This window comes from Pseudonaja textilis, chromosome 3 (genome assembly GCF_049901715.1).
Source record: "Pseudonaja textilis isolate UNSWEBS1 chromosome 3, rPseTex1.2, whole genome shotgun sequence".
Lineage (NCBI taxonomy): Eukaryota > Metazoa > Chordata > Lepidosauria > Squamata > Elapidae > Pseudonaja > Pseudonaja textilis.
In genome coordinates this window covers 131,453,329-131,461,995 of record NC_141992.1, presented here as the reverse complement: position 1 = coordinate 131,461,995, position 8,667 = coordinate 131,453,329, and positions in this window count along the sequence as shown.

Sequence of the window (8,667 nt, the reverse complement as noted above, 5' to 3'; positions counted from 1 at the left end):
GGAGAAGGAGAAGGAGAAGGAGAAGAAGAAGAGGAGGAGGAGGAGGAGGGAGAGGGAGAGGGAGAGGGAGAGGGAGAGGGAGGAAGAAGAAGAGGAGGAGGAAGAGGGAAGAAGGAGGAAGAAGGGAAAAGGGAGAAGAAGAAGAACACCATTGCCTACAGAGTATAAAATTAGAATGACATTGTAAATGTGAATTCCTTTAAATGAAAGTTAAATCACTTTACAGTCCTGCTAGAAGAAATGTTTTCATTGACTGTTCAGCATATTATCCTTGCTTCTTTTTCACAGGAAAAACCACTTCCTCTTTTTCGAATATTATTTTTTGTTCTCAATATTCGCGAAGAGCAAAGTTGTCATGCCCTTGTTGAAGTCTGATACTGAGGGGGAGATTGAGCAGCTGACAGGGAGTGGGAGTGTGGTTCCGGTGGCTGTGGAGGAAACTGGGGAAGGGCACAGTCCGGCCAGGCATTCAGAGGAAGACCCAGGGCCATCCACTCTTCATCCTAGGGCACACAGGGAGGAACGGAGAAGGGCACAACGTGGCTTGCGAGAAAGAAGACGGCCCTGATCCCTTTCATTGGTTGCAGCTGGGAGAACGGGATATAAGTGGGGCGTTTGCACACAGCTCCTTGCAGGAAGCAAAGCGTGTATTATCTTGGTCGAGCCTTATTTGGGTTTTGGGTTCCTCCCAACTGTGGGTGCTGCATTATCCTTTGAAAGTCTGCAATTTATCATCCTGGCCTGCCGTGTTAATTATTTCTGTGTGGTTTGTGTTGGTTTTTTTTAAATTTCTAATTATCTTTACTTTGGGTTCAGACTGCATTTCTGTCCTTCGCAGACTGTCTTTTTGAAGAGTTTGTTATCCAGCCAAGGATAATTGGACATTGGGGTCAAGTTGGAGCCATTAAAGGGAATTCTTCTATATTTGTGACTTTGTTATTTTTGTGTCATGCTGCGAGTCATTACACAAGTTAAGGTTCTTTCTTTAGGAATAAATCCCATTTTGTTCACAGATCATAATCTTTGAAGTGCAGCTTCAAAATGCAGATTGACCATTGCGTGTGCTTCAGATATGTCCCTTATTTTGTTTTTAAGCAGCAATCCACCATTTTTTCATGCTGCATTTTGAATAAAGTGCAAAGTTCTATCTTATGGATAGAAGAATTCAACTCTGGAGTAATGGAACCCAGGTTCAAGTTCAGTTTTAGCCACAGAAGCTCACTGGTTGACTTTCGGTTAGTCACTCTCAGCCCAATCTACCTCACGTGGTTGTTGTTGCAAAAAAAAAACACAGGAGAATGCTATGTATACAGAGGTGGTATCCAGCAGGTTCTGACCAGTTCTAGAGAATCATTAACGGAAATTTTGAGTAGTTTGGAGAACCAGCAAATACTGCCTCTGACTGGCCCTGATCCCATCTATTTTCTGCCTCCTGAGTCCCAGCTGGACCAAACAAAGAGTTTTAAAGATAGTGTAAGGAAGTTCAACAGAAGGCATCTGGAACCACCTGAGAAATAAAGCTCATTTCTTACCATATCTGGCACTCCTCCTCCCTCTCTCCTATCTTTCTATCATCTATCTATCTATCTATCTATCTATCTATCTATCTATCTATCTATCTATCTATCTATCTATCATCTATCTATCTATCATCTATCTATCTATTCATCCATCCATCCATCATCTAGTTATCTGTCCATCCACCCACCCATCCATCATATCTCTCCCCAATCTATCTGTCTGTCTATCTATCTATCTATCTATCTATCTATCTATCTATCTATCTATCTATCTTATCCTATCCTATCCTATCCTATCCTATCCTATCCTAATCACCTATCTCCATCCTATCTCTCTCTCTCTCATCTATTTATCTTTCTATCTATCACCCAGGAATGGGATTCAAAAATCCTAGCAACCAGTTCACTGCCCAGTTGCTGGGTGGGCATGGCCTACTGGAACTTCCTGTTTCCAGCTTCTGGTGGGCCTCCAGAGCCCAGGGGAGGCCATTTTTCACCCTCCCAAGAGTCCGGGCCTCCTCTGGGCTCTGGAGGCCCTTTGCAAGCTGGAAACAGGCCTGTTTTTGGACTTCCAGAAGGCCCAGTTTTCCCCCTCCCGGAACCTCCACGCAGACCCTGCACTTACCTGCATCACGTGGAGACTCCTGGGAGGGGAGGGGCAGGGTGGGAGAGGCCAGGTAGTCAGTTGAAATACCAGTTCAGCGAACCAGGTGTAACTTTAACATCCGGTTCACCCAAACTGGTCTGAACCGGTAGAATCCCACCCCTGCTATCATCTATCTGTCGTCATCTATTTATCCTATTTTGATCTGTCCAATATCAAGTGAGTGAATCACTCACAAATAAGAGCAAATAAAAACAATAATATGCACCAAATTAACTGGAACAAGTTTCTATTGGATCATTGGACCTTCTAAAACAGGGGTGTCCAACCTTGGCAACTTTAAGACTTGTGGACTTCAACTCCCAGCATTCCTCAGCCAGCAAAGCTGGCTGAGGAATTCTGGGAGTTGAAGTCCACAAGTCTTAAAGTTGCCACGGTTGGACACCCCTGTTCTAAAATGTCAATTAGGCAATTTTTTTTCCCATCAGTTGTTATTTGGAGATTCTTTTAATAGTGCAAAAAACTGAACCAACCACTTTCATATGCAATCCAGAGTGGCCTGCCTTCTTATGATGTTTCTTCCAGAAAATGCCAAGAGCAGGGCCATATCCAACGTGGCTTCCTTCTTTTCCTTTCTAATCTGATTTCTCTGACAGACAGCTTTTGTCACTCAATAAAGGTGTTTCTTCCTGGTTATTAAAATATCTTATCTGAAGTGTAGAATGCTTTAACCACTTAAGATGTGTGGGACATACTTTGAATAAATAAGTTCCACTGGAGACTGTACATGAGTTTAAACTCATCTACCTAGACCAATGGGATTGGAAAATCCCTAACTTCTATGACTATATGTATCTGGTATAATTCGTGCATTGCAGCATTACACAAAACTTCAAAGACACCAGACACATTAACTTCAGTGGGATTTTCATATACTATCCTACATTTTTCTTATGGCAGCTCTTTACTGTCTTTTTTTTTTCAATTGTTGCATTGTAAGAGTTTGTTGTTGTTATTCTCACTGCGTGTGCCATTCAGCATCAGAAGTGTGAGATGGACAGCCATATACATGTAATAAATAAATAAAAACATACGTGATTGTGCTGCAGTCATGCTGATGACATAGTCTTGTATTCACATACCTGGGTATAATTGAAAATAATAGTACTGTGTAGATGTTTGAGATATTATGTTTAGTACACCCAGAGTTAGGTTACATTGCTAAATCCAGGCAAATGATGTTTCAGTTCAGTATGATAATCCTTTATGCTCTATGATTTATATTTGCTTAATTTGACATGTACTAGTTGAAACGATTTGGGAATTTTGAAAATAGTCCTAAGTGAGAAAAGGAAACCCCATTTAACTTATTTGGAATTAGATACATTTGCAGTGGCTTTCTTTTTCTTTTCGTAGGAAATTCTCAAAAAAATCTTGTTATTTAAAACAACTTGCAAGAGAAGACTGGGGAGAACATTTAAAACCATCAGCAATCCACTATTAAATGCAAAGTAGGGTTTTCACTAAAAATGTTTTTCTCATTCTCAGATAGTTTCTTTTAAATCCAACAGTTTCACCCCCTCAAGCAAATTTTCATGGCTACTCAAGAAATAAAAGCAAACAAACCATGTGAGTGATGACAAAATCCTGGCAATAAAATGTAATTGAAGCAAACTTGTCTCTAAAGCATATTGTGGGCTTGAGCTGATTGAAGAATAATTGGAACGGAGTTTATGGCAAGCAAGCCTCTATTAAATGCTACCATATCTCATAACAAGAACTTCCTTTGTCAAAATGTATCCCAATTTGAAGCATCAATTGCTCACAGAGGGCCAGGTTCCCATTTCTGATATCCATGTATGTCCACAAGAGACAAATGGTGAAAGATCATCACGCAAATAGTGTCACACATGCTTACATCAGATGTCATGCATCACTATAGAAGCATGCGCATGTCCTTTTTGCATCATTCTGCCATATTCAATAGTTGAATATTTATAAAATAAGGTTATTTATACAATAGGGCAACCCATGCCATGTTCCTGTCACATCTCCCTGTTATGTACTAACAATTACTGTACATGCTGCTGCATAGATGACACTCATCCATTTGGGGGTGAGAATGTTTAAACTCAGTGCCTCCTTTCTTTTAAGCGACCTGTACAACTTTAAGATGGCTTTGTGCGCTTGTGCATTGCATTTCAACAGCTGCTGTTGCTTCCAGACTGGGAAAGGTTGAATTAGAGTGCTAGATTGGGCTGTTTTTCCTTTGGGTGTTTAGGGTTTTCCCCCCCATTACACAGGTGTCTTTCTTTCTTTCTTTCTTTCTTTCTTTCTTTCTTTCTTTCTTTCTTTCTTTCTTTCTTTCTTTCTTTCTTTCTTTCTTTCTTTCTTTCTTTCTTTTTTCTGGGTTTATATTACAAGCTGCTCACCTCATCTAGCCATCACCAATGAGGCAGTTACAGGCTGGTTGTGTTAAACAAGAAAAGAAACTATTGCATATTCATTAGGGAAGTGACTGAAAACTGTGATAATTTCAGAGGCAGCAATGCCAGGACTGGACATGGGTTCTAGCTTGATTCTGGACAAATTTGCACCACGGAAAAAGCAGTAAAAAGGAGAAATACACCCATTTGAGCATGTCCTTCAGGAGATGAATTCATACACACTATTTTTTCCCCCTGTGTAGTCTTCTGATAAATCTGCCTATTCCTGAGTCCTTTGCCTTTTGTAACCTCCACAGGATCATTTTCTGTGCTGGACCTTAAATTGTAAAATCAGCACTGCCTTTCACCATCTTGGGGGCCTTCAAAATCAGATGATTTTCACCATCTTGGGGGCCTTCAAGAAATCTGTCCTTTCTTAACAGTCTTGAGATTTGGATATTTTTTTCTATGGATCTTGTAGGCCCTGTTTCCATCTCTTTTATTAAAGGTAAAGCTTCCCCTCGCTCTGTTTACAAAGCCGAAGAGCCAGAACTGTCTGAAGACATCTCCCTAGTCATATGGCCGGTATGATTAAACGGCGAAGACGCACAGAATGCTGTTACCTTCCCACCAAAGTGGGCCCTAATTTTCGACTTGCATTTTTACATGCTTTCGAACTGCTAGGTTAGCAGAAGCTGGGACAAGTAATGGAAGCTCACTCCTTTATGCGGTGCTAGGGATTCGAACCGCCAAACTGCTAACCCTTTCGATGACAAACTCAGTATCTTAGCCACTAAGCACTGCATTCCCTTCTCTTTTATAATCTGAGCTGCCTTCTATCAACCCAAGCAGACCTCCCAAAGGTTAGTGAAGATTCAGACTGTAGTTCACCTCAGCTGCAGGGCCTCAGGTTCAACCTGAGGAAGGAAGTCTTGTCATCTCCTGGTTCTGCCTTGTTGGTGAAGGTTTAGAATGCAGCTGTTTTTTGTTTTTTTTTGCAAGCTCTCTTTAGATTACTGGTGAATAATCAAAAGAGTGAAAGATTGGTGGAGACCTTAGAGCAGTGTATTTCAAACTTGGCAACCTTAAGATGGATGGACTTCAACTCCCAGAATTCCACAGCTAGCATGCTTCATGTTGCTTCAGAGTTGCCGCCTTAAAGCATCACTGCCTGGGAGTTGACAGGTAAACAAAATAAAAGATAGTTAATGGTTGTTTGATATTAATGGCTATTCCATCACCTCTTACAGCCTGGGGCTTCGGGAAATCAGCCTGCAGAAGTGTCAAGAGACAAGCTCTGCCTTCTTTCTGCAGACCAACTCTTTGGCTTCAGTTATTTCCTTTAAACTTGATCTCTTGACTGGCATTTGCCATACTTGAAGACTTAGCTTGTTTTCAGGCTGCAGTTTCTTGTGGTTAATTCTGGCCTTTTGCTGAAGTTGAGCAAGTACTGCAGGGTCTTTTCAACTCTTGCTTTGATCAGGATGCAGCAAAACAGAGAAAGGTGTGACATTTCAACTGTGATGTTTTCACTGAGGTGAAGGTAATCTACTTAAGTTCACTGTGTAGTTTAAACAAAAGTTGGAAGATAACTGTCTTCTTAGAGTCTTTTGGGGGGGCGGGATTTTTCTTTAAAGTTAAATAAATGTTCTCAGCTTCTAGTTCAGGCTAAGCCTCAAAGAGAAGTAAACCCAGAATCTCTAATAAAACAACAAAAACCACATAGAGTATCCTGGTGCCAGAGTGTTAAGATAATGGAATTGAAACATCACTCGGTAGCCCACAAATCAATGACCAATAAGGCTGGTTTAATTGATGGATTGCATTACGTCATTTCTTTTGAACGATTAGACTAGTTCATTTGAATTTTGTGGTTTTCATTTGACTCTGACAGGTTTTTTTTTTTAAACCATGGAAGACAAAAAGGGTTGTTTTTTTTTGCCTTAGCCCCGAGTTCAGTTACTCCTAACGCTGTTCACAGTCATATGAATAAATGTCCAAAATTGTCAAGATTTTAGCAGCAGCTTCCAGTTGCTATTCAGAAGGACTGAATCTTCATCGTTTCCCTGAAGAATTGTACAAAAAGTGTAGAAACCCTTTCACTCTGGTAAGGTTGATGTTGCAGTGTTAATGTTGCGGTATATTGGCTCTCATCTTGAGAGACAAGGGAATTTTTCCAGCTTCAAAGAATTAAGAGGACACACACCTTGAAAGGCTAAGCTTATGCTTTTGAGCGGGAATGAGAAGACACGAAACCACTGATGAGCAATTTTAAAACTCAGATCTTCCTTATTCTATCCTGGGAACTCTGAGGCAATGTTTCAGCAGTCAGCAGGGCAGTAAATTGTCGCAGGAGATAGAAACTTGAATCCATTTATTCTGCTTTTCAAGAAGGGCTTTGAATTTAGTTGGATGCAAGATTGTTTGATTATAAAATAATACAGGTAGTCCTTGACTTACAACAGTTCATTTAATGATCATTCAAAGTCGCAATGGCACTTCAAAAAAGTGACATATGGCCATTTTTCACAGTTATGACCTTTGCAGCATCCCCATGCTCATGTGATCAAAATTCAGATGCTTGGCAACTGGTTCATACTTATGACCATGACAGCCCCCCAGGATCATTTCCTTACTGTTTGCAACCTTCTGACAAGCAAAATCAATGGGGAGGCCAGATTTACTTACTTAAGGTTACTAACTTATCAACTACAGTGATTTACTCAACATCGGTAGCAAGAAATGTAATTAAATGGGGCAAAGTTCACTTAACAAATGTCTCACTTAACAACAGAAATTTGAGGCTCAATTGTGGCCGTAAGTTGAGGACTACCTGTACCTTATGCTTAAAGCTATTCTCTATCATTAGCAGAAGTTCAGATTTCGTATCTTTCCTATTGAAAGATCAGCCATATCTATAAAAGTCATGAGATACTGTGCCGTTGTGATGAAAGGGTGGTAGCCCTGTGAAGAATGATTTCTGACGTACTAGTTAATCTAGTAAAAGTGACTTTCCCATGTAAGTGTGCATGTATTTGTGTATGCACACACAGACATCTTTATTTTTTATCCACTGCTGGTATATCATCAGGTATCCCCACAACTCACAATTGCTAACTAACTATCCAATTCCCATTCACTGGCTGGACAGCACACTCCCCACCTGAAATTGTAAATTCCATTATTAAAAGAAGAAAAAAGAAAAGCAATTAACTATAAAGTAAGATAAGCAACTCACATTTGTGACAAAGTTCTTCTTTAATGACCAATCCTTTGCATATCTGTCTTGTAGGAAAAAAGATGGTTATCTCCTATCCCTTTTCTCCCATCTCGTAGCGGTAGAAGTAGAACAGTTACGAGTCTGTGAGTTCAGCCAAGAGTGAAGAAACCTCCCCCAACCCATCGAGGGTCAATTTAGTGACCAATCAGGATTACAGATTTGGTCATGTGACATGGACTACATTTCCCAGGATACCTTAACTACATTTACCATGATGCATTCCCTTAAGGGAACAGCTCACAATTGCTAACTAACTATCCAATTCCCATACACTGGCTGGACAGCACAGTGCTAACCTCTCAAATGTTGGAAGATTGCTATCATGTTACCGTTAGTCTTTTCATTAGACTAGAAATACCTAATTCCAACCATTTTAACACTCCTCCTGTCCCAATTTCTGAATTTCTGCTTGGAGGCTAAAGATGGTCATTCTCATGGCAGGATCCTTCCTTCCTTCCTTCCTTCCTTCCTTCCTTCCTTCCTTCCTTCCTTCCTTCCTTCCTTCCTTCCTTCCTTCCTTCCTTCCTTCCTTCCTTCCTCTGGATGTGGTCTGCTTCCATTTTGTCCAGAATCCTGTATATGGGTGATTGCATTTAATTTACAGTTGAGGAGTAACTTCTAGAAAAAAATATCAGGCCAGTGTCAAAACAACTGAATCAAAGTCATAGAAAGGGCTAATGGAATCTTCCAGAAATCTCTGTTCCATTTCATATACAACAAGCTCCTAATTTTTAAATCAAACACAAACTGCCCAGGTCTTCAGGCAGGAGACAGTAGCTCAGGGCCAACTGCTTATGTAAAATGGTGGGATAATATGGTTCAGAAGTTTACTAGATT